General features: G+C 44.3%; 1 protein-coding gene across 1 annotated transcript in view; it reads left to right on the forward strand.

The window, feature by feature from the left end:
• Window positions 1–27,299, forward strand: part of Sipa1l3 (signal induced proliferation associated 1 like 3) — a 157,140-nt gene that overhangs the window by 33,326 nt on the left and 96,515 nt on the right. The gene's annotated exons all lie outside the window — the stretch shown is intronic.

Genomic DNA, 27,299 nt, shown 5'->3' on the forward strand with positions numbered 1-27,299 from the left:
TGCTTTTATTTTTCAAATAGGATCTCACACTTTTCCCCAGGCTGGCCTTGGACCTCAATTTTTGTATTTCCATCTCCTGAATAGCTGGGATTATAGTCATAAACTGCTACAACCAGCTAAATTTTTCCTCATTTAAAAACACAAAGTCATATGGGATTAGGGGTCTACCCTACTTAACTAATTACTTAATTACATCGATAGTAGACTTGTCTCCAAGTGAAGTCACCTTCTAAGGAACTGTAGGTTATGAGTCTTATTATACTAGTTGGGAAGGAGGTCACTGCATATTCAACCCATAGCAGAGAGACATAATGTTGCTAATACTACCCATGCACTGGGGTTTTGTGAATCACTTCAAGTAAAGCACTTTAGCACAGTTCCCATCACAAGTGCTCAAGGAATGTTTCCTTAGCCTGATTCCGATATCCTTACCTTTTCATGGGATTCTGCAGTTCCCATTGGTCCACTCCTTCTTTTGCTCTCAGTTCTGTAAGACCAGAGATTCTGTCTGTCTGTCTGTCTGTCTATCTATCTATCTATCTATCTATCTAGATCATGTTCTATGTCCATGTGTAAGCGCTTGTTTTGTGGCTTCCTATTTCTTTTTTTTTTTGTCGGTCGTGGGCCTTGAACTCTGGGCCTGAGCGCTGTCCCTCAGCTCTTCAGCTCAAGGCTAGCGCTCTAGCACTTGAGCTATAGTGCCACTTCCGGTTTTCTGGTGGTTTATTGGAGATAAGAGTTTCACGGACTTTCCTGCCCGGGCTGGCTTTGAACCTCGATCCTCAGATCTCAGCCTCCTGAGTAGCTAGGATTACAAGCGTGAGCCACTGGCGCCTGGCAATGGCTTCCCATTTCTGACAGGCAGGGCTGTTGGGTATCAATCAGGTAACAGAAATAGAACCCAAGCTGACCTAAAGGAATGGGGAGATTCCTAGCTTAGCATATAGCAGTATAGGGGAGATTTGCCTTAGTAGATGCTGGATTTTCAGCTCAAGTGATATTATTGTCAATACTCATTCTCTTTGATCCCTCAGTGTGTACCAGTAGCAAAATAGTTGTTCTATGATAGTATAAGTTGATAATAATAATGTGCCTCAAATTACAAGATTTAGATGCAGTGGAAAAAGAGAGAACTTTGCTTTTTTTTGGGTGGGGGAGCTGCTACAAAAGTTTTGTAACTCTGAGCCAGACAAGTCCAACTGTTATCACTGTGACAATGGGAAGATGGAATGCTTCCAGCAGCTTAATTAGGTCTGGGGCAGGCCTTGGACTCTGAAAGTAGGGCCACCTAGGTTATAAGTGAAAGTCGGATTCTTTGGAGGAAAAGAGACTGACATGCTGGGCACTGGTGTTCACACCTGTAATCCTAGTTCCCCCCCCCCCCCCCCCCCCCAGAATCTGAGAGCTGAGGATCAAGGTTCAAAGCCAGCCCTGAGAGACAAATCCAGGAGACTTTTATCTTCAGCTAACAACAAAAAGTCAAAAGTGGAGGTGTAGCTCGAGGGTGCCAGTCTGGGGCAAGCTAGAGCTTGAGGCCCTGAGTTCAAGCCCTGTACTGTCATAGCAGAGAGAGAGAGAGACAGAGACAGAGACAGAGACAGAGAGTCAAGAGAGAGAGGACGAACAGTGATGCCAGTGGGGAACAAATGAGTTATCTAACGTTGTCCTGTCCTTAAAACACATTAAAAAATTCTTACCATAAGGCTATAATTTCCTACAGTATAGCCCTTGCCAGCCTGGCTCAGATACATCAGCCAGTCATTCATTTAGTTTCTCCAACAAACCAGGCTTTCTTCCTGCCTTTTTTTAAAATAAGTTTTTCGTTATGAAAATACTGTACAGAGGGGTTACAGTTACATGAGCAAAGGAATGAGTACATATCTTATCAAGCATTGTTGCCTCCTCCTTTCTTCCTGCTTTGGTGTGTGCTCTTCCCTGAGCTTGAAATGCTTTTCCTGATTGGTTTTCTCCTGACCTTCTCTCTCGGTCCCTTAGATCTCAGCTTACTTATCAAGTATTCCCAGATACCCTCTCCACCATCCTGCAGCTCAGCAAGGCCCCTTGTTATTCCTGCCTGGCAGTGCTTCATAGCAGTTATCATAATATTTAATTACATGTTTGCCTTCACATGTTTAGTGCCAGTCTTCCTCACTCAGCTGTGAGTCCCAGGAGGTCAAGCCCAGGCTTGTTTTTTCCTTTGCCTCACACCCCCAGTACTTTCTAGGTGCTTAAAAACAAATGAATAAAATACAAAGTATTAAATGAATGTGGCTGAAGTAGCATGGTTTATTTATTTTAAGATTGTAGTTAGTGTGTCACTGAACTAGACCAGGGAATGAAGTTAGACTGAAGTTTGGAAAACCCTGGCAGTGAAATTTCAAAGTGAGAGTTTTACAAGGAGATTAAATGAGTATGTCCTTCAGCCATATTTTTATAGGCTGTTGATATTAATGGTGTCCAAAGTGACCTATCTTTTGGAGTCATGTGGCCATCTTAGATGTTACATCTTCCAACCAAAACTTTTTCATATTAACTAAAGCCAGATGATTCATGCACATTTTGAATTAGCTTTGTTGTCATTATCTGTATCTGAATCCAGGGAAAGCATTTGGGCACTGGTTATTGGTGCCTTGAGGCGCTACCCCACCAGCTCATATGCTCTCAATCTCCCCAGTTTGGCATGGTTCTTTTTCAAGGTCACTCTCCTCTCACTAAATTCCCAGTTTTCTCTTGCTAAAGCCATCTGTCAGGCCTCAGTGCAGAGAGAGGCTTGACCTCTTACCAAACTGGCATGACAGTGAATTGGAATGAACCCTTTCCTCCTACCTCCACTAAGGAGGTAAGGACAGAGATCCTCGGAGATCCTCCAGGACACAGGGATCCTCCAGGATGGGACAGTGGGTGGATAGGCGGTACATCTCATGGAAGAGTTAGCTTCATCTCATCAGGAAAAACAATAGTTCTATGGAGTCACTTAAGCCAGGCACTATAGTTCATGTCTGTAATCCAGCATTTGGGAAACTGAGGCAAAGAGGGTTACCAATTGCAAGCCAGGGAGGCCTCAGAAGAGGTTGTTGTTAAGATGTTAGGTTTTGATAGGGAATAATCTGGAGCTGGAAAACCACAGTATTGGGTACACAGCCAGGAGGCTGTTGCTCCCCAGTTCTGGGATGTTGCTCTCATCTGCATGGCCCAAAGTGATTCCTCATGACTGCCATCTGAGCATTCTGGCTAATTTGAAAGAAGAAGCACACCCTTTCTTAGGTAGAAGATTTAAGATACAATCACAAGGTTGACCAGCTGTCATCACGATCTAATTGTAGAACAATTTCATCACCTCCTGAAAAAACGTTCAATTCATTCTTCCCTCCCCTCAGTCTCTGGCAATCACTAATACTTTGTCTATATAGATTTCTGTCTCTATTCTGGAAATTGTATGTAATGGAATAATGTAGGAAGTGTCCATTGTGTTCTCTTACTTTTACTTAGTCAAGTTTCTGTTGTTAGCTATGCAAACTCTTCCCCACTGAGTTATATACCCATCTGGTTCTGAATGTAAAAAAAATTTAAAGTTCTGCTATCTTGTGCATTACATTTGGTAATACTTCATTTCCTTTAGAGTTTATGGGTTTTTATTTTATTTTTAGTGTTGATACTGGGGCTTGAACTTGAAATCTTCCTGCCTTAGCCTTCTGCATGTTGGGATTACAGGAATGTGTTACCATACTGGACCACCATGAACTCTTTGACATCTTCATACTATCATGTTTTTAAATTTATACAATACTTGAGATTAGAAAGGAAATGAGAGCTTTTGAAATATAAAGATCAATTTGTGATGTAGTATGGCAAAAATTAGTCATATACTGACTACCATAATTTCCAAGTAATAAAAAGCATAAATGCTTTTTTGAGGTGTTATAAGAACTATGTAATGTAATAATAATACAGCTAATAATGTCGTTTCTATTGGTGGCAGATTCACAGGTGCTGTGAAAGCTACTATGGTTTGTCTATTAAAGGAAATACTACATTTCACTTAAAGTTTAGTGAAAACGAAGAGGTAATTCTATCCTCCTGAATTAATGGAGCTCTTTCATGTTGAACATGACCCAGAAGTTGCACACATCTCTTCCCTTCCCATCCCATTCCTTTGAACTTAGTCACTTGGCCACACCTAGCTGCAAGGAAGGCTGAGAAGCATAGTCTTCATTCAAGACAGCCGTATGCCTGACAAAAATGTAAGGAAAAAAATGGTGGGAGGATGTGTTTTGTAACACCTGAAGAAGCCAGCACTATACTCACTCTAGTCTCTGTAGCTATGTGTTCTTTCTGGTGGTAAGCACCTGAAGACAAGCCTCAGTTTGCCTTTTGAAATCCTCTTGAATTAATAAGAGTACTGCTGATATGGGAGCTGCTCCTGTGGTGAAGAACTGAGCCTGCCTGAGGGAACAGCATATGTTCACCACCCATCTCCTATTTGCACCAGAGCAAGTGCTCATCAAGTGGAAGGCTAGACATCTGTTCTGTTTCCATTATTTGTCCTTTAGTAAGGGGCAGGGAGGTCAGGTACATAATAGAATTTATATGAGGTGGATGTGTGTGTGTGTCTGTCTGTGTGTGTGTGCATGTGTGAGTGTGTGTGCACATGCGCATGTGCGTGTGCTGGTACTGGGGCTTGAACTCAGGGCTTGGACACTGTCCCTTAGCTTTTTCCACTCAAGGCTAGTTTTCTACCACTCTGCTTCCAGTTTCTTAGTGGTTAATTGGAGATAAGAATTTCATGACCATTCCTGTTTGGGTTGGCTTTGAACCACGATTGTTAGGCCTTAGCCTCCTGAGTAGCTAGTATTACAGGTATAAGCCACTAGCACCCAATTTATGAGGTGGACATTTGATCACGGTGGACATTTGATCGCAATTTCTCCATGCCTTTTTCCTGTGCAATAAGATATGGAGTTGGTTTCTGCATGGTGGTGCTATGTTGAAACTCTTTTGATTCTAAGTATCTAAACCCACCCGCTCAAGGCAGAGGAAGGACTGATTTGTTGTCAATATCAGCCACATAAGAGCGGGCAGCTTAGGCATTAAGGGACTAAACAGTAGGACCAATCCCTAGACCTCTGGTAAGGTGACCTTCTTATTGTCTTAGGGGTGGAAGCAGAAGAACAATGACGTCATAATGGTAACAACTGGTTTTTATTGAGCAATTGCAATGTGCCTGACAATATTCATGGGTGAACTCATTTTACAGCCACCTATGAGATGGATCCTGCCATATACCCATTTCTTTGATGCAGAGGGGCTAATTGACCTGTCCACAGCCTTATTAACAGACTTATTTACCCATGACAGAGTAGGATTTGAACAAGGGGCCAGGTGCTAATGTTTTTTTTGGTCTGGTCGTGGGGCCTGAACTCTGGGCTTGGGCGCTGTCAGCTGTCAGCTCTTCAGCTCAAGGCTAGCGCTCTACCACTTGAGCCACAGCGCCACTTCCAGCTTTTTTTTTTTTTCTTTCTACTTATTTGGTGCTGAGGAATCAAACCCAGGGCCTCAGGCATGCAAGGGAAGCGCTCTACCACTGAACCACCTTCCCAGCCCCCAGGTTCTAATGTTTAAGTGAACTTTACTGTCGTGATAGCGGAAGTGAGCTGCAGGAGCAGACAGCTTGAAGTTCTGGGAAGAGGGACTGGTGTTTACTTCATGCTTTCATTCAGTGTGTGTGTGAGTGTGAGTGTGAGTGTGAGTGTGTGTGTGTGTGTGTGTGTTGGTCCTGGGGCTTGAATTCAGGGTCTGGTTCTATCCCTGAGCTTTTGTGCTCAAGACTAGTGCTCCACTATAGCTCCACTTCTGGCTTTTTGAATCTCAAGGACTTTCCTGCCCAAGGTGGCTTCAAATTGTGATCCTTAAATCTCAGCCTCCTGAGTAGCTAGGATTACAGGTGTGAGCCACTGGCACCATGCCTGTCTTTATTTTTAATGACATCCATTTCTGTTCTTGTGCCATTCTAGACTTTCTAGTCTCTGGCCTACTCCTTCTGATACATCCCCATTCAAACACCCAAGTGGCTCTCACTGTTTCTTTATGTTCCCCTTAATTGTAGGCCAGCTCTTCACCCTGGTTTCAGTTTTTAAGAGCTAGTATTTTTGCTGCCCTAGTTGTCGTTGTTTTTGCCAGTGTGGGGCTTGAACTCTGGGCGCTGTCCCTGAGCTCTTGCTCTCAAGGTAAGTGTTCTACCACTTGAGCCATAGGGCCACTTACAGTTTTCTGGTGGTTAATTGGAGATAAGAGTCTCATAGATGCTGGGCACTGGTGGTTCATGCCTGTAATCCTAGCTATTCAGGAGGCTGAGATCTGAGGATCGTGGTTCAAAGCCAGCCTGGGCAAGAAAGTCTAGGAGACTCTTATCTCCAATTAACCACCAGAAAACTGGAAGTGGCACTGTGGCTAAGTGGTACAACACTTGCCTTGAGCTGAAATGCTCAGGGACAGTGCCCAGGCCCAGAATTCAGGCACCAGGACTGACCAAAAAAAAAAAAAGAAAAAAGTCTCACGGATTTTCCTTGCCTGGGCTGGCTTTGAACCACAATCCTCAGATCTCAGCCTCCTTCGTAGCTAGGATTACAGTATGAGTCACCAGTGCCCGGCACCTGCATTAGTTTTAAACATGAATTTGTGTGTGTGTGTGTGTGTGTGTGTGTGTGTGTGTGTGTGTGTGTGTGTGTGTGTGTGTGTGTGTGTGTGAGCCATGGGGCTTGAACTTTGGGCTTAGGCGCTGTTCCTGTGCTCTTCAGCTCAAGGCGAGTGCTCTACCGCTTGAGCCACAGTGCCACTTCCTTAAACATGAATTTTTAAAAAAGGAATTGGATTAGAGGTACAGCTCAGTTGTAGAACATTTGCCTGGCATGTGTGGGTTCCTAAATTCCATCAGAGAACCACCAAAATGAATGAATTAATGAGATCATTTGTTATTGAGCACACATACATAGTGCCTCCCAGGTGCCAGATTGAAGCTTTCAGACACAGACATCTCATCAAGCAAGTGTCTGCCCTCCAGGAGCTGCCAGTCTGGGGAGAAGGAGAAGACTCAGATGCTCAACACGACATCAGAGTCCCAGTTAAAACTGAAGTAGTGCCTGCTAGGCATTGGTGGCTTATGCCTATAATCCTAAATACTCAGAAGGCTAAGATCTAAGGAGCAAGGTTCAAAACTAGCCCAGGCAGAAAAGTCTGTGAGACTCTTATCTCCAATTAAGTATCAAAAATCTGGAAGTAGAGCTGTGGCTCAAATGGTAGAGTGCTACCCTTGAGCACAAAAGCTCAAGGATAATGCCCAGGCTCTGAGTTCAAGACCAAGGACCCACAAAAAAAAAATCATTTTAGCCTAGGATCAGAATCCAAGTCAGGTGAGGGCTCAATTGGGGCTTGGTGTTAGGGTCAGGGTCAGGGATACAGCCACGAGGTTCTATCCCAAGAAGCATGTGTGATGGCTGGGGGTGATCTCATAGTGAGTAGAGGTGGCACAATCAGGGTCTAGGATCTGAGGATGCCAAATTACCTGCAATACACAGAATTGTTCCAGAATCATGGAACAAAGGATTGTTCCATGTCACGCTAGTTAGCTGTCGCCAACTGTCTCCCTAGTTCTCCCTCTTGCCTGGTGTCTCCTGTGGGGTCTTTCCTTCCCAGGGTGGAAAGATGGCTGCCCCCAAAATGCCCTGACCACTGACTCCTTTTAAAATGTTTATGAGATCCCTTGCATGGTGGCACTTGCATGGTAGACGCTGTGCCAGCCAGTCTGGCAGAAAGTGTGAAACCAAGTAAGTGATCCTGGTTTATCAAGCAAAGTTCTTGGGTTGCAAGCAACAGAAACCAGCTCAGGCCACCCATGACCCTAAAAGGAAACCAGAGTGAAGCAGCTTTAGGATGGCTCACAATGGATGTTCAGGGCACCTTTTTAGGGCTCTGCTGTCTCTGGAGGTATAGAGGAGGTGGGAGGGCGGGGGAGCTTTGAAATCCTACTCTGCAACTGGCCTCCCAGCCATGAGTCTAGTTCACTACTTACTTAGTCATACATTTCCTACCTTTCATTTGTCAGCTGTAAGATGGATCAAGCTCAGGAAGGGCTGCTGGGAGGAGCCAGTAAACTGGAACTTAAAGTTCATTTAGAACAGTACAGTTAGCTAATAAAGTATAGTAGCTGCTTTTATTTTATTGCTGTGGCTATTACTACCTTTTTCCCCAAGTTTTTTTTTTTTTTTTTTTTTTTTTAAGTTCTGGAGATGAAACCCAGGGTCTTGTGCATGCTAGACAGGTGCTTTGCCACTGAGCCCACACTGCCATCTTGCCATTGTTACTTTTATTGGCAACTTAAAATTCAAATTCCTCAGGGGCTGGGAAGGTGGCTCAGTGGTAGAGCACTTGCCTTGCATGCCTGAGGCCCTGGGTTCGATTCCTCAGCACCACATAAGCAAAAAGAAAAAAAAAAGCCGGAAAAAAAATTCAAATTCCTCAGAAGTGGTGCTGTGGCTCAAGTGATAGAGCGCTAGCTTTGAGCTGAAGAGCTGAGGGACAGTACCCAGGCCAAGAGTTCAAGCCCCACGGCCAACAAAAAATAAAATTCCTGAGCTAGAGGATGCTGCTGGTTTGGATAAAGTGGGTGGGTGAGTCCCCATGATGGCTCTCGCCAAGCTAGGAGGAACAGAAAGCAGCATTTTCTCCAGGAAGTGAGGCTGCTATCACCAGAAGGCAGACCTGAGGCCCAAACTTTATTGTCCTTGATGTTCAGCAGTTTGGCCCAGCAAATGTCAGTCACCTTCATGCCTCCTACTATGGCCTATGCTGGAAAGGACAATGATTTTCAAGTGGTACTTCCTTCTTTACAAGTCTCAGAGTCCAGAGGGAAACAGCTGAAAAATGAGAGTCTTGGTTAAAACTTAAGTGCCAAGAATAGTACCTGGCCTTGAGGAGGTCCTCAATAACTACTTTTTGGATGACTAAGAAAATGGGGGAGGCTCATGGGAAGGCACAACCAAGGTATTTGTGTTTACACCTGCAATCTCCAGGGAGAGGTACAGAGGATGGTCCACCTGCATAGCCTTGCACAGAGTAGGTGCTTAATAAATGGGAACCGGATCTCTCAGATACATGGTGCTGTAGCTTACCCAGCATGACAATTGGGGTTCCCCAAGCAGGGATGCTGGCTGTTCTCTCTGTTGAACAGGATGTGCAAATGTGACCTCGGGCGACAGTGCTGTGGAGTGTTGTTACTGATACTAGTGAGCTTCTTCACAGTACAAGGCATCTGATATGTGGAGTTATAGGACTGGTCAGCTTCTATGGGGTCATTTCATCAGCACAGTTTTGTTTAGGACTTCCCTTTGGAAAAGAGCTTTTTTTTTTTCTACAAATGACTGTCAGTAATAGAGAATGGTAACTGTCACTTCCTGATGACTGGTACTGTGCAAAAAAGATGAACTCACAGTAGCCTCTGGGGTCAGAATCTGATTCCCATTGCACTGTGGCTCAGGAGGTACAAACAAGTTATGGGCCTGCGCCTATGGAGTACCCAGCCAGGGGTCAGCTAGGAATGTGTTCACCATCTCTTAGGCCAAAGTACAACCTCTTCCTACATGGCATGTATAGACTCATTTTTCCTCTGTAGTACTAACTTTACAACAGTGTTTGGCTACAGGTAAAATAGAGTGCATGCTTACTAGCATGTGCTAGGCTCTAGTTCACTTTCCAGCATTTTTTTTCCTAAATAAACTTGCACATGGTACATTATTTTAAAATGAAAAATTGTTTTCCCTGCCCAAACCCTCTGCAGAATGTGAACCACTGTAGCCTGTTTCTGGCAACTCTATTCAAGAATTCTCTCTATATATACCAACAACACATACATGGTGGCCACATGCCCAAACCACAATTGCCAAACTACAGCCCATTGGCTAGATTTTACCTGCTGCCTACTGTCATATGACCGAGGAGCTAAGAATGGCTTGTTTTCAAAAGACTGACAAGAATCTGGGCACTGGTTGGTAGGTCACACCTATAATCTTACCAACTCAGGAGGCTGAAATATGAGGATCGCAGTTCAGAGCCAACCCAGACCAGAAGCTCCAAGAGACTCTTATTTCCAAGTAACTACCAGAAAACCAGAAGTGGAGCTGTGGCTCAAAATAGTAGAGCACTAACCTTGAGCAAAAAAGAGTTCAGGGAGGCTGGACACCAGTGGCTCATGCCTGTAATCCTAGCTACTCAGGAGGCTGAGATCTGAGGATCAAGGTTGAAAGCCAGCCCAGGCAGGAAAGCCCATGATACTCTTATTTCTAATAAACCACCAGAAAACCAGAAGTGGTGCTGTGGCTCAAGTGGTAGAGTGCTCGCCTTGAGCTGAAGAGCTGAGAGACAGCGCCCAGACCCAGAGTTCAAGTCCTAGGACAAAAAAAAAAAAAGAAGAGTTCGGGGATAACACCCAGGCCCTGAGTTCAAGCCCTACAACTGACAACAAAACAAAATAAAAAGATTGACAAGAAAAAAATCAGAATTTATGACATAGCAGATTATATAAAATTTAAGTTTCAGTGTCCATAAAGCTTTTCATGGGAACCCCACCATGGTTGTTTGGTTCGGTACAATCTGTGACTGCTCAACTTTTTGATGAGCAGTGCCAAGAGATAGTGTGCTCTCCAAACCAGTGATACTTTTTTCCTGCCCCTTTACAGAAAAAGGGTGATTGCTCATCCCACACTTTTCCTTCAGCCTCACTCTTAGAGCTGGTTGGTTCTAAGTACTTTTCTTGCCTGCTATATTCCCCTCCCCATAGCTGCAAGCTGTGGGCCAGATCTGAGGGGTGTGGCGGAAGGTAGGTTTGTTGTGCCTTCACTCACACACTCACTCTGAGCAGTGCTGGGCACCAGCTGCAGGGCAGGCACCTGGCCAACAGCCAGAGCAGGTTCAGGCCTGTCCACAGAAATCCATGGACCAGCGGGGGATGCCAGCATATCAGGCATTTCAGGGATGTATTGAAGCATGTTTGCACTCACAGCCTTTTCCGACCCTCTCCCTATCACTCCTGTTTTGTCTTAATTTGTGCTACTTTTAAAAAAAATGGGTATTTATATACATTAAAACTGACTACTGTGTATGTTTATGAACAGAAACACACAATGAGAGAGACCTTGGTTCCCTTTCCCACCTGGTTTCTTTACCCTTTATGAAATTATTTATATTGTTTCTCTGTTCCCCTTCTGTAAATACAAGCAAAGAGGAATATCTATTTTTGTCTTCCCCTCCTTTCGTGTTCAAAAGGTAGCCTATTCAACATCCTGTTTGCACTTGGCTTTTCTTGTTTAACATCAAGTCCTGGAGATCTGTCTTCATCTTCAGTCTTCTGGCTGGTACTGAAGGCTGGGTCAGTAGGTGTTAATTAGGGAGAAGAGAAAGATATGTGTTGTCGTGGGGAGGGACCTGAGTAAGAGCATTTTAGCATGAGCAGCATGAGAGGTCAGCAAGGGCCTGCTAGTCAAGAAGACTCTGGCCTTGATTCTGGGAGCACTGAGGTGTGGGGTTCTGCTCTGTTTCTTTCTGTGCCCTGCTTTTTCCTGTGGCCAAATATACTAGTCTTCAGTGGATGGAACCAAGAAGAGGCCCGTAATGTCCTTGAGAGACAGTTATTGGTTAATAATGAAAGAATTTCTCCTGAGAGCTACTCCCAAGAGGTGTCATCTGGTGTCTGGAGGTTTGTGTGTCAATACCTCCTGCTCCCATAGGTCCTTTCCAAAGTCATTGACCCAGGGCAAGCCCTATCCATGGACATGGTCCTAGTGCCAACCGTGGGGTTTTTTGGAGGGTGACAAGACATACTGTGCTCAGTTGGCTATGTAGTGAGTGTGTAATATGGGATAGTGATAAATGAGGCTCCTTTCACAGAGCTGGTTTGGTCTCTTACTTTGTTAGTGCAGTTTATGAGTGAGAGTTTGATTAGAGAACTAGGCATGGTAGTGCATGCCTGTAATCTTAGCACTCAGGAGGCAGAGCAGAGGCAGACAAAAAGAGGTTTAATTAGGGTGCTCCCACTAAACTTACTATTGTTGGACACGTAACTCTCTTGGGACTTGACTTTGGCCATATGGAAACAAAAGCATTATCACCTTTTGGTCTAGTTCTGAGGATGAAAGAAGTTAACATTTGTAATGCTCTGAAAACATACCTAGCATTAAGTGGCATCAAGGGATAGCAGCTGTTATTATAATTACTATTATTTTATACTCAGGGGACTAGATGGCAGTGATTGCAGTTTCTGGAGAGCCATGAGCAGTGCCCATGAGCAGCAGTAGCTCCTAACCTTCCTGTAGATGCTTTTCTGTCCTAGGGGTTAGGGATTGAGTCTCTAAGCAAAGTTTGACCTGAAATAGTGGATTTTACTTTGAGTCATTCACTATATGAAGTCATATGGTCATCCTTAAATCTCAGGAAGTCTGGGAAACCATGAGTTTTCTCAATTATCCCCTTCCTGTAGGATATAAATGTAATCACAGGCCTGATCCAGTACACAAATTCATTTACCAAAGTAGCCATCATGAGGGGCCTGGCATTTTACACCTATCTGCCTGGTGGTCCATTTGCAAAAATGTCACCCATGGGATGTGACAGAAATACCTGGATTCCCAACCTGCTGGAAGGAGGTCTCTGAGGGACACACATTTGTTCTGTAGCCTCTTAAACTGTATCTGTCTAATCTGGGAAATAGTTAAACCTCCTAGTGCAAAGACAGGCTCTGGAAACTTGGCCTGGAGCAGCCAGGAAGATGCTGCAGAACCGGTTCTTCAGAGCAGGTCTGTTTACCTGCTTGTCTGATTGTCTTGGGGGACAATCCCATTGGTTCCCAGAGGCCTTCCAGGTAGTCTCCTCCCTCTGGGTAGGCCCTTTTCTTTGCTGGGAACTGTGGCACCTAGGACCCGAGAAGGCCTACTATGTGCCTGGTACTGTCCAGGGTGCTGGAGAGGGTAACAGGTAACACTGGGCACCAACTCTGTCCGGCATAGTGGTATTTGGGTTCACTCATTTAACTTTCACAACAGCCCTCTGAGTTGGAACAGTGTTAGTCATTGTGAAGATGGGGACACATCCAGGGCTGCTAAGTCACTTACCCAAGGTAACCAAGCTAGATGTAGTGAAAACAGTTTAGCAGCTGTGACCAATAGATCATGTGCACTCCTCAGGGCATCTCTCCATTGGCTTTCCAGGACTATGGAGCATTTGTGGAGCTTCTAGTTTCTGGGATTCTCAGTGTGGCTACAGAGGAGATACATAAGGTGGGGAAAGTCTGGAGCTGGGAAACAAACCTAGGCTTTTCTACCATAACCAGGGCTACCAACCAGAGGCCTGTTTTGACCCTCTCCCATCATTCTGGGTTTTTTTATTTTTTATTTTTATTTTTTGCCAGCCTGGAGCTTGAACTCAGGGCCTGGGCACTGTCCCTGAGCTTCTTTTGCTCAAGGCTAGCATTTTACCATTTGAGCCAGAGTGCCATTTCTGGATTTTTTCTGTTTATGTAGTATTGAAGAATGGAACCGAGGGCTTCAGTCATGCTAGGCAAGCACTCTATTACTAAGCCACACCCCCAGCCCATCACTTCTGTTGTCTTAATGTATGGCACTTAAAAAAACAGGCTAGCCAGGTGCTGGTGGCTCATGTCTGTAATCCTTGCTACTCAGGAGGCTAAGATCTGAGGATTGTGGCTTAAAGCCAGCCCAGGCAGGAGCCCATGAGAATTTTTTTTTTCAATTGTGGGACTTGAACTCAGGGACTGGGCACTGTCTCTGAGCTCTTATGCTCAAGGCTAGTATTCGACCACTTTGAGCTACAGCTCTATATCTGTTTTTGAGCGGTTACTTGGAGATAAGAGGGCAGGCTAGCTTTGAATTGTGATCCCATGAGACTCATCTGAAAAACAAGTGGGGCTATGCCTCAAGCAATAGAGCTCTAGCCTTGAACACTAGTTCAGGGACAGTGTCCAGGCCCTGAGTTCAAAGTCTGGAAGTGCCACAAAAAATACACTATGCATTTATATACATTAAAAGTGGCCTAAGTGTCTTCCCACAAGATCTTGGGGTGAGGATGAGGTATAACACCTTGGTCATCAGAGGAAAAAACAAAAATGAGTAGACAGAGTTACTACATGATGTTTGTGAGACCCTTGCTGGTACCAGATCCTGTTTGGCCTTGTCTTCATGGAGTTCTTTTTCCTGATGGGCTAGAGATAAGGAATATACACCCAACCCATCAAATGAGCCAAATAATTACAAGTGGATGAAATTACAGATATCCAGCTGGTCAGCGGGAAGTAAGAATGTTGTCTCAGCCCAGCAGGAAAGCCAGGTTCTTAAAGACATTTAACTTAGAGTCAGTGAGTGATTGTTTCAGATGCCCAGTGGGCATCTCTGTCACCCATGAGGTACTTTTTATGGGCTGCTAAGATTTCTAATAGCCAACACTACAAGTGACATGGCATATTCTGAGATTTTTTGGGGGGGGGGGGAGGGGTCTGGTCGACTCTGGGCCTGGGCACTGTCCCTCAGCTCTTCAGCTCAAGGCTAGCACTCTACCACTTGAGCCACAGCGCCACTTCTGGTTTTTCTATTTTTTGCTTATGTGGTGCTGAGGAATCGAACCCAGGGCCTCAGGCGTGCAAGGCAAGCGCTCTACCACTGAGCCACCTTCCCAGCCCATATTCTGAGATTTAAAAAAAAAAAATCTCATCATGGCCTGAAATGTTGGTGCTGTTATTACACCCCTTTTCTAGGTGAGGAAACTGAGGCCTGGAGAGGAGAAATGACATATGTTCTATAGCCAGTAAGTGACAAAGCTGGGACTGGAACTGAGCTATCAGACTTCATGCCTTGTTGTTGTTGTTATATTTTTATTGTCTTTAACTGGTTGTACCAAGGGGTTACCATTCAACAAATCAGTTTATAAGTACACAAGTTTATACTCTTAAGTACTCTGCAGACACATTGGATGGGTTGACAGGGCCAGACTGGCCAGTCTGTCTGGGGAAGGAATAGACATTCCATTCTAGGACCACCTCTCCATATCCTTACAGAAAGAAATCTAAGGGCAAGGAAAAAGCTCTGCTACTGGGCATTCATTTATGTCCAGACTGGCTCTGGACTCTACCTGCACATTTGTTCAGGCTCATACTGGCATGGTGGCAGCAGGTAGCTCTACACTGCCTCAGGGAGTTGCCCTTCAAAACCTTCCCATGATGTTGTGTACAGAAGTGACCCTCTACCCCGAGGCTTTAGCAGTGGAGCCTGATTTCTCCTAGTGACTAGCTAAGGACTGGGTGGAGAGGGGAAATTTGGAATGTAAGGCTATGAGACCTTGCAACTAATGGCTTCGGAACTGCAGGTGCTATGTCATGCTGTGTAACTTTGAGCAGGTGACTTCACTTGTCTAAGCCTTAGGCTCTTCATTTTAAATACCTGCCTCATGGAATTCTGGGAATGTGAGTGAGAAGCAGGTGGTAATTCTCTAAGGCCAGCTTATTTAAAGTCTTTAGCTCAGAACCTGGCACCCTAGGAGTGCCCAGTACACAAGAGGTTCTGTTGAGTTGAGTCAGTATCACCAAATGCTTATGGGCAGGGCCTCTAAAGCCACCTCTTCCCGAGGCCTTAAGCAAGAGACACTTGCCTCTGACACAAGGAAAGTTGTCCCTCCCTCCTTCATCACTGTGAGTCAGTATCTGGGAAGCATTCAAAGCAGAACCTGGCATTGCTGGCCTTGTGAGCATGGGCCATTATGTCAAGTGTGGGGGCCTTAGACCCAGAAACCAAGTAAGGGGAATAGTGTTACGAATGAGCACTTTGGGACATGAAACATGATAATACACATGAGCTTCTGCTTGGTTTTATCAGAAGCTCTTTTCTGTCTCTCAGGAGAAAGTTGGTCTTTCTGGGTCATATTATCTGAGTAAAAAGTGAAGGGCAGTAGCCAGGTATGGTGGCTCACACCTTTAATCCTAGTAGTCAGGAGGCTGAGATCTGAGGATCATGGTTCAAAGCCCAGGCAGGAAAATAGATAAGACTATTAACTCCAATACTAGCTAAGGAAAAAAGCCAGAAGTAGGGCTGTGGCTCAAGTGGTAGAATGCTAGCTCTGAGCAGAAAAAGCAAAAAGATAACATCCTGGTCCTGAGTTCTAGCCCTAGTACTAGCACTGGGTGGGGAATGGGCGGTAGTGAGAAAGCTAGTGAGAAAAGGAAAGCTTTCTCAAGGTCACATCATCGCACTGGGTAATTGGAGGTGGTGTGTGAATAAACACTTTAATCATTTTAATAGTTGTACTTTTATTTTTCACACGTATCAGGAAAAGAATTTAAATAGCAATCAAACCTAATATTTCATGGCTATTTCTGCTCTGGGTGGGGCTGACTTTGGTATTTAAGCCAAAAGAAACAGCTAATATAGTTCGAATATAGTGTGAAGTGTCAGTGCCAGGGGTGAAATGTTGTCTATGTGTAACCATCCTGAAGGTTAGAGGTTTGGGACAGGAGAAAGAGACCAGGCTGAGATTTATCCTTGCGGCCTGCAGCTGTAGAGGCTGCAGCTTGCTCAGAAGAGTGCTGAGCCATTGTACCCCTCTTCTCCTTGCCTCTGGAATGTTATTAAAGGTTTGGCAACAGACACCTAGAGGGAGCTGCAGCCCTGGCAGCTCCCTTTCCTTCATCAGAGGTGTTGGACAGGTGTCTGCAGCTGGCACCTCCCCCCCCCCCCTCCCCCTCCCCCCTCCTCCACATGTATCCCCATGTAGAATATGGTATGGTCTTGGGCAGCTCATTGTGATGGTCATGGTTGGTGACACTCCACATGATTGATGTCCTAGGTCCAGCATAAGAAGAGGAAGTGACTTTGCCTCTGTGTGCCTCAGGTCTCACATCTGTCCCAGGGAGAAAAATACTTGGAGTAACTGCCAGGCAAATGGTAGACATCAGGAAATATTTTATTGATGAGTGCATGGATGGAGGAGCTGAGTCAGAAGGTACTCAGGGCTTGCTAAACCTTTTTAAATTTGCATTGCCCAGAGGCCCTTCAGAGAGAAATAGCTCCCTTGCTAGAAGCCAGAATGCCCCCTACCCTACTCCCCAGTCAGTCCTGGGCCTTACCTGCTAGAAACAAGTTCATACTCATTTTGATTAATGATGGAACCTGCCTAGTATTGTAAACACATTAGAAAAGATCAACTGGTTGCACTCTCTCTCTCTTTCTCTTTCTCTCTCCCCCACTTTCCCTTTTCCTCCCCACCCCCTTTCCGTTCCTTTTTTTTTTTTTTTTTTTTAGTAAGGTCATGCTAGATAACCCAGGCAGGCCTAGAATGCACTTTAGGTAATGCAGGCTGGTCTCAAATTCTTCTTCCTCCTGCCTCCCTCCCCAACTAGATTGTAGGCATGCGCCAACATCTTCAGCTCAAAATGTTTGTATTTTTCAGAGCTGCATACTAGAATGCATAATATTGAAATGGTATGTCCAGGATTTGTTTTAAAAAATACTTTAGTAAGAAGCAAAAGCAGGGAGGAAGAACTAGATAAGAAGTAGGTGAAGCAAATATGGCAGTTTTGACAATTGTTGATGTTTGAATACATCATTGTACCTTGTACTCTTCTCCTAGCTTTATAAAAAAAATCTTAAAACAACAGAATAATAGCCCTACCTACTTTTGCCTTTCCCCCCATCTCCACCCCCCAACAAAGTCTGAAAGTTGTACAGTGGTGGAAAGTTCCTGAAGTCCTGCTGTGTGCAAGCAGTTTAAAGATTGCAAGCCGGAAGAGTGATGGACAAGTGACAGTTTGTTGTCCTCTGTCTCTAGTCCTTCTTTTCCACAGTTTTCCTTTGTGAGAAACTTTAAATGCCACAGTCAGAAGGATAGTGGCTTAGTAGCAATTACAATTTTTCATCTTTTTCTGCCCTGAAGAAACAAAATCCCTAGTGATTAATTTCTGGGATCTCTCTCACTGGTGGGTCTGTTAGCATGGGGTGGAGTTGTATTATGACGATGGCAGAACAGAATGGGCGATGGTCGTTCACAGGGACTCAGTACCCTCTAAATGCTTACTAGCAACCTTCTCATCCTCCATACACACACACACACACACACACACACACACACGGAGGACACATTGACCAGCCTGTTTTCCCATATCCAGCATGAAGAGATGGTGAGATGTGATTGTTACAGTACCCTTGGAAGAGAGGAGAGCATGGCCTTTGTCCTGTCTGTGCTGGGTAGGTCCCAGGCAGGAGTGGAGGGAAATCCACCCACTCCTGGTAAAGTCATTGTTTAAGAATGTTTCCTAGGCAACTCTTGCAAGAGACCCACTTGTGCCTGTGGTCAGCTGCACCTTCCGGCTATCTCACTTCTGCTGAATTCCAGCAATTTATCATTTCCTTTAGGAAATAGAATGAATCAGAGAGAAGTATGAATAATCCCAATGACACTCCAGTAATGGGGACACTGAGAACCTAGCCCCTCATTCTCATCGTTGACGTCATTATTGCCAGGGTCTTAGGCAGTGTTGAGCAGAGAAAGGGGGTACCTGAGACCAGATGTCCTGGGTTGAAATTCCAGCCATATAACCTTGAGAAAGTCACTTGATTTCTCTGTGCCTCAGTTCACTTATCCATAAAATGATAAGAGTACCTGCTTCCTAAGATTGTAATGACTAAATTAGATACTGTGTGTAGTTTTAAAAACTATGTTGACTGGGGCTGGGAAGGTGGCTCAGTGGTAGAGCGCTTGCCTTGCATGCATGAGGCCCTGGGTTCGATTCCCCAGCACCACATAAGCAAAAAGAAAAAAGCCGGAAGTGGTTCTGTGGCTCAAGTGGTAGAGTGCTAGCCTTGAGCTGAAGAGCTGAGGGACAGCGCCCAGGCCCAGAGTTCAGGCCCCACGACCGGACCAAAAAAAAAAAAACAAAAAAAACAAAAACTGTGTTGACTGGCCTAGCACTGGTAGTTTACACTTGAAGTCCTCAGGAAGTGCACATCAAGAGGCTTGTAGTTTAAGGCCAGATTGAGCAAAAACTTCTTGAGACTCCATCATTACAAAAAACCTGGGTATAGTGGTTCATGCCTGGGAAACCTAAATAGGGGATCATGGTCCATAAGCATAAAAGTAAGACCCAATCTCAAAAATAACCAAAGCAAAAAAAGGGCTTGGAATCATGGCTCAAGCAGTAGGGTGTCTAGCAAGTGCAAGCCCCTGAATTCAAACCCCAGCACCACCAAAGTGGGGGGAAAGCTCAGCTAGTAGTGACTGTGGCAAATCTGAATTCTACTGTTGAGATTATGCCCAGTTAGTCTTTAATAGCAACTCAGATAGATGTACGAGTTGGAGGAGAGGAAGAAGGGAGCTTCACCAGCAATCTGTAATTAGGAGAAATGGGCTTATTCTCACCATTTAAAAATATTTTTGCAGCCAGGTACTGGAGGCTCATACCTGTTATCCTAACTGCTCAAGAGGCTAAGATCTGAGGATTGCAGTTCAGAGCCAACCTGGGCAGGAAAGTCTGTAAGACTCTTATCTCCAATGAGCCACAAGAAAACTAGAAGTGGTGCTGTGGCTCAAAGTGGCAGAGCACTAGCCTTGATCGAAAGAGTTCAAGGATAGCACACAGGTTCAGAGTTCAGGCCCTACTACCAACAATAAGTAAATAAATTAATAATAAAATAATAAAATGTTTTCATTTGACCAGGTGCCTGTGGCTCATGCATGTAATCCTAGCTACTCAGGAGGCTGAGATCTGAGGATTGTGGTTTGAAGCTAGTCTTGATAGGAAAGTTTGTGAGGCTTTTATCTCCAGTTAACCACCAAAAAAAACTGGAAGTGGAGCTGTAGCTCAAATGGTAGAATGCCAGCCTTCAAGAAAAAACAAGCAGACAAAAGCCTCAGGGAGAGTATCAGGTCCTGAGTTCAAGCTTTGGAAATTGCACCCCTCAAAAAAATTTACTTTGTATTCAAAATCTCCTGGGTAAAAGACTTTTAAAGGGAAAATACCTCTTCCCACTTCTCTCTACACTTCCCTCAAATTGGAGGAAAAGACTGGAAAGACATAAACCAACATCTTGAAAGTGGTTGTTCTTTGGTAAGAGATTCTAGGTAGCTTTATATTCTTTGCATATTTATTTTCAAAGACTTGTTGGAATGCATATAAACATTTGCAATATATGTGTGTGTATGTATGTGAGTACACCCTTTTCATAAACAGGAAATCTGTATTAATAAAAAGCCTATGTGTTATGGGTTTTGTGGGAATGGAATGAAAAATTTCCCTATGAAGCTCTCAATTTACTGTTTGTGTCCTAAGAAGTCCATGTTCCAACTTCCCTAAGTGAGTTGGCCTGGAGCCCTGTAAAATCACCACCCAGAAGGTCCTTGATGCCAGAGATGGTTCTTTAGCATCCATCCCCCACCTGGCCTTGTTCTAGATCCTCATGCTTTCTCCCATCTTTCTCTTGGTATGAAAAGACCTCTGCTTCTTTAGTGGTGTCTGATCTTGAGAAAGCCCTACAATTTTAAAGTACTTTTTTTATTGTGATAAAAATTATAACATGAAATTTGCCATTTTAACCCTTGTTTGTTTTCTAGTACTAAGGTTTGAACTTGGGGCCTCATGTTCTCTTGGCTTTCTTGCTCAAGACTGGTGCTCTATCATTTGAGCCATATCTCCATCCCAGCTTTTGTTAATAGAGGATGAAGTCTTGTGGACTTTTCTGTCTCAGCTGGCTTTGAGCCATAATCCTCCAAATCTCAGACTCCTGAGTATATAGGATTTCAGGAATGAGCTACTGGTGCCCATCATTGAAAGATTTTTACTGTGAAACGATCTACATAATATCAGATTTTTCCATTTTATAACTATCTTCATTGTGGTGATTATTCACAATGTATATCAAAAGAAATTGTATGCCACATTACTTGTCAACTGTACCTCATGAAAACTGGAAAAAAGGAGTAAACATAGAAAACTAAATAGCTTAGAATTAATCTGTATAATTTTCTAGTATTTCATTTTGTCCGGTTATATTACTGATAAATATAGTTACCAAGAAATTACCATTTTAGCCATTTAAACAATAGAGCTCAGTAGCAATAAGTACTTTCACATTATTGTGCAATTGCCATTACCATTTGTTCTTAGGACAATTTTCATCTTGCAAAACTGAAACTCTAGCTGGGTGCCGGTGGTTCACACTTATAATCCTAGCTACTCAGGAGACTGATAACTGAGGATCAGGGTTCAAAGCCAGCCTGGGCAGGAAAGTCCGAGAGACTCTCATCTCCAATAAACCACTAGAAAACCGGAAGTGGTGCTGTGGCTCAAGTGGTAGAGTGCTTGCCTTGAGCTGAAGAGCTCAGGGACAGCGCCCAACTCTGGAGTTCAAGCCCCACGACTAACCAAAAGCAAAAAACAAAACAAAACAAAACAAAAAAACACCTGAAATTCTACACATTAAACAATAATTCCCTATTCCCCAGCCTGTAGCCCCTGGCAACCACATTTTTCCTTCTGTCCATGAAATTGACTATTCTTAGTTTTTCATCTGATGGACTCATCCAGTATTTGTCCTTTAGCAACTGTTTATTTCACTTAGTCTAATATCTTTTAAATCTGTCCATGTTGCATGTGTCAAATTGTGCTTCCTTTTTAAAGGCTGAAAAGTACCCCATTCATCTCTTACTGGGCACTTGTGTTTCTTTTACCTTTTGCCTGTTGTAAACATGGCTGCCTGGAACGTGAGTATACCGATGTCTTTCTGAGTCTCCGCTTCCCATTCTTTCTGTTTGCCAGAATTGGCATTGCTGGATTGTGTGGTAATTTCTTTAAATTTTGTGAGGAACTTCCATACTGTTTTCTATGGTGGCTGCATCATTTATACATTCGTGTTAGCAACATACAAGGATGTTAGTATCTCTGCATTCTTGCCAACACTGATTTTTCTGGGGTTTTTAATAGTAGCTTTCCTAATGGTTATGAAGTGGTATATCATTTGGTTTCCATTTCCCAGTTAATTAGTGATGTTGAGATTTCCTCTTTGCAGGACTGTCTACTTGGTCCTCCCCATCTATTTACTTGGTTGTTTTATTGCTCTTGCATTTCAAGGGTTCTTTATAACTCTGGATGCTAACTCCTGATACTGATTTGAAAATATTTTCTCCCATGCTATGGGCTGCTTTTTCACCTTGATGATAGTGTCTTTGTGTGTGTGTGTGTGTGTGTGCGCGTGTGTGCGCGTGCGCGTGCACAAGCACGCGCATGAGCATTTATACTGGTCTTGGGGCTTGAAATCAGGGATAGGGCATTGTCCTTGAGCTCTTTCGCTCAAGGCTAGCACTCTACCAGTTGAGCCACAGCTCCATTTCCAGTTTTTAGTGTTTACTTGGAGATAAGAATATCACTGACTTTCCTGCCCAGGCCGCTTTGAACCACAATCCTCAGATCTCAGCCACTTCCTGAGTAGCTAGGATTACAGGTGTGAGCCACTCGCACCCAGAAGAGTTAGTGTCTTTTTTTTTTTTTTAATTTGGTCGTGGGGCTTGCTCTGGGCCTGGGCACTGTCCCTGAACTCTTCAGCTCAAGGTGAGCACTCTACCGCTTAAGCCATAGTGCCACTTCCAGTTTTTAGGGTTAATTGGAGATAAGAGTCTCACAGACTTTCCTGGCTGGACTGGCTTTGAACCTCGATCCTCAGATCTCAGCCTCCTAGCTAGGATTATAGGCATGAGCCACCAGCGCTCAGTAAGTTAGTGTCTTTTGATACACAAAAGTTTTTACTTTTGATGATTTCTGGTCTATTTTTATTCTTGTCTTGTGTTTTTTGTATCATATCCATGGGATAATTGCCAAATCCAGTGTCATGAATCTTTCTCCCATTTTCTTCCTAAGGGTTTTATGGTTTTAACTGATATTTAGTTCTATTTTGAGTTAGTTTTTGCATTCGGAGTAATGAAAGGATTCAACCTGATGCTTTTGCATGTGGATGTCAATTTTCCCAATACTTCTTATTGGGACAAGCACCTTTGGGGTGAGTGAGTGTGTGTGTGTGTGTGTGTGTGTGTGTGTGTGTGTGTGTGTAGTACTGAGGATTGAACTAAGGGCCACTTGAGCCATGCCCCAAGCGCTTTTTGCCTTATTTAATTTTCTATAGACTCTCACTCTTAGGCCCAGGCCAGCTTCAGTCCTCAGTCCTCCTTCCTGCACTTCCCACATAGCTGGGACCACAAGTGCCCTTACACCTGGTTTTGTTTTGTTTTGTTGGGGGGAGGGGTTGTGGGGCTTGAACTCTCAGCCTGGGCACTGTTCCTCAGCTCTTCAGCTCAAGGCTAGTGCTCTATCACCTGAGCCACAGCACCACTTCCGGTTTCCTGGTGGGTTATTGGAGATAAGAGTCTCAGAGACTTTCTTGCCCCGGCTGGCCTTGAACCGTGATCCTCAGATCTCAGCCTCCTGTGTAGCTAAGATTACAGGAGTGAGCCACTGGTACCCAGCTTCCTGGATTTGATTTTGAGATCTCACTTTTGCTTTGAACCATGATCTTCTTCTACATATATGCTTCTTCAGTAGCTAGGACTTCAGGCCATTGCACCACTACGTTCAGTAGGAATTTCACTTTGAAATTTCTGTGGCAGTAAACCTCATGAGATACTGATACATGTGTGTGTTTACATATTAGTTGAAGTTATGAATAACAGTAAAATTGAGAACAGCACAGTTTAGTTATTTATTTTTCATTAAACATCAGTTGAACACTTGTTCTGGTCCAGAAACTCATGAACAAAAGGCAGACAGTCACTCCTTTGTGAGTTCATGAGCAGAGAGCAAACACCAGAAACATACCACCATGCAGATAAACACTGTGTTCTATATTTTGAAGAATGGTATTTTTGTGTGTGTGCTGTTGAACAAGGGATTGCAGAGGTTCCCCCCCACTCAAGGAAGGATAGTATCTTGGTCCATCTTTAGATAAGCCTTGCTTCTGAACGCTTCCAGCTGTGGGTAGGGATCTCCAGATGGGCGTTGCCATGGAAGCATCTTCCTCCTCTCACTTCCTGACTGAGTTTATTTCTGAGTTTCCCATGCAGTGCCAGTTCCCAGCTGTAAATACCGACGTGGCGGGTCCCTTTTCCCTGCTGCCTTGGAGCTGCTCAGAGCGGATGTGGCTGGAATCCAGCCCGGGAGCCTCCTCCTGACAGTCACTTGGGGAACCTGCTATGTCCTGCTTTCTCTTCCATTCGGGCATTCTTTCTTTTGTCCTCTCTTGGGACAGTTCCAACTTGCCTCGGTCTGTGTTTTGAAACTTTAGAGCCCAGCTTGTATATGCTAGAGATAGGAGCTCAAGAGAGCATCCTTCACTACCCACCCAGCTACTAGAGAAGTTCAGTCAAATCTCTTTCATACCAGCCCCCACTGAGGCCAAATTTGCTACCCTTACTAGAATTGGACTAGCTATTCTTGGGGACTGTAAAGAAAGGACTCTCTGACCTGAACAAAAGAACTGCCACCAAGAACTGGGAGGGCTGTGGCTAATTGCTTACTGGCATTGAGACCTTTCAGCTACCCTTTAGTTCTGTAAAATAGACAGTTGTGCCAACATCACAGAGTATAGTAATAGCAACAGAAATGGCAGTGCTGTCATATATATATATATATACAGCTCCATGCAATACACAACTGAACTCACAGTATACAAGTGGGTCTTTAAAAACTTTTTAATCCTTTCAACAACTCAACTGAGATCCCATTTTACACCTGGAAAATATGTGAGGGGCAAGTGAAGTCATCTGTTGAATTTCTCTGTTACAGCAGTTAAGGCAAAAGAGGGTATTTGCCCAAGGATGCTGGCATACCTTAGAGAATCAAAGCAGGGACCCAGGAAGGACTGTGTACTGGTTAGTTCCTTAGTTGTAGGTAACAGAAATAGGGACTCAACCTAATGTGTACTACAGGGGACAGGATGGACTCACTCTACTGGAAAACCCAGAGGTGGAGACAGTATCTAGGCTGGTTAGTCTAGGAGCCCATCAGAGCTATTAACAGTGACCCACTTTCTTTTTGTCCTTCTATTTGCCTCTGACATCAGTGTCATCCTTTAAACCTGCCTCTCTCTCCTTTCCCCCACACCTGAACTTGCAGACTGGCTTCTGACACGAGTTGAGTTTGTTGTGTGTCTTCCCTGTCCTGGGAGGTAAAGAAGGTATTTGTCCTTGGATCATAATGCAAAGCTACAGGCTCCTCTGATTGGATAGCACAAGTCATATGGTTTTCCCAGAATCAATCACTGTGATCAAGAGGAGGGAATCATGGTAATGGACTGGTTGCTCCCCCCGCAGAACTGCTATTAGGGGAAGGTGAAATGGGAGCCAGGAAACACTCCACAAGTGGAACCAGAATACAAACAGCATCATTAGAATTCTCTTCCTCACTTATTCCTTCCCTTTATTCATACTGGAATATCCAAAGTCTCCACCTTTCCTGGCAGTCCACAGCCTGCTAAGACGTACACTTTAAAGCATCTCCCAGAGAAAAGGGAGCTGTGTTGCATCCCTACTCCACAGTTAATGTCTCCCTGGAGATTCACCAGGGCCAAGGAAGGGATTCCTGGGACAAGCCCAGTAGAGACCAGTGCTCTCACTGGACCTGCCCTCTATAGGTAGATGTGAGAGATAGTTCCCTCTGCCTTCTCCTTGGTGGACTACCTACTGCACCGTTTTTGGAGCTGAGTAGTCACTTTAGCAGTTGGCTATATCACTAGATGTTGTAATCTTTTGGGACCACCATTGGAGTTGTATATACAGCTTGTTGTTGATGGAAATGTCATTATGCAGCACATGACTATACTATGAAGAACCTTCTTCCTGCCCTTATCCCCTAGCCACCCAAGCCCTTCTTCCCCAGGAGCAACTACTGCTACCAGTTCATTATATGTGGATTATCCTTCCTGAAATTTCCATCCATGTTATAAATATGTTTATCTGGATTTCTTTCCTTTCCTTTCTTTTTCTCCTGAAGTAAAGCTTCTTCCCATTTCCCTGTAAGTCATGATCAAGCCATACATTCATTGAGGTGGGTTCTATATTTCTGGGTTTTTTCCCTGCCATTATGAGTCCAGGCTCCAACATTGTGCCTGTTTTTTTCTCTTCCTGAACCTGCTTCTGTCCCCCAGCATACTTTCATGGCATCTCTTCCTGCCTGTTTGCTGCTTAGGGTCCAGGCTTGTATGGGCAACAGCATTGCCAGATTTGTGATTAGTGTTGCCTCTGCAGAAATCTGAACCTTGAGGGCATAGTGATCTGGTAGCCTTGAGGAGGCCTAGCATGTGAGTAAGATCAATGTCCTAGCCCTGTGACCTATTAGCTGAGTTCACCTTGAACAAATCTCTCCATCCTCTTGGATCTTCCTACAGCTAGAAAAAGGGTATAGTAAGAGGTGTGAGCTTTGTGAGCATAGCATATGCTTTGTGAGCATAGAGAACATAGCAAAAGACCTAGACAGAGTGAGTGCCTAGTACTGTTCCCTGTTAATGTTCTGGAGAGACTTCCCTGGTCACTGTGGACCCAGAATCTGGCCTGAGGACATATGGAGATTCTTGACTGGATGCAGTAATACTGCATTTTTTCACAGATGTCAGCTCAAGCTGACCTATCCCATAGGAGCCGAGAGCTGGGGCAGGCAAGCTAACACCAAAGGTCACCGGAGCACATGTGGTTCCCTCTGTGTAGAGCCTCTTCCTCGTCTCTTGCAGCTGCTAGCTCTTGCTTTTCCTGCACAGGTCAGCGGAAATGATGTTTCCCCAGGAAATGACCTGAGACCACTGGGGTCACAGCCTTTCCCTTCATATGCTTTCATTGCACCATGTTCTAGATTCCTTCTAGGTGAGGATAGCTAATGGTTAATTAGGAGTGTTGTTTCATGCTCATTTCCTCTCCTACAGAGGTATAAACCATTTACTTATTTTTAGACAGTTATTGGCCACTGCTCTGGCCATTGGGTGTGTGACACTAGGGACAAATTAGTGAAGTAGACTGCTACAGAGCTTATTCAACACAGAACAACACACTTATCTGCAGATAATGATGACATACAGAAGTGACAGCTGGGAAGGGGAGGCACAGGGTACTGTGGATTCCCAGAGCAAGTGCTTGCTTATCCCTTGGCCTCAGGGAAGGCTATGACTGAGGGGCGAGGGGACAGAACCATTTAAAGAAGGATGAGTCCTTAGGGCCACCCTTTCCTTCCT

Source organism: Dipodomys spectabilis, unplaced genomic scaffold, assembly GCF_019054845.1.
Source record: "Dipodomys spectabilis isolate Male_0828 unplaced genomic scaffold, ASM1905484v1 ptg000422l, whole genome shotgun sequence".
NCBI lineage: Eukaryota > Metazoa > Chordata > Mammalia > Rodentia > Heteromyidae > Dipodomys > Dipodomys spectabilis.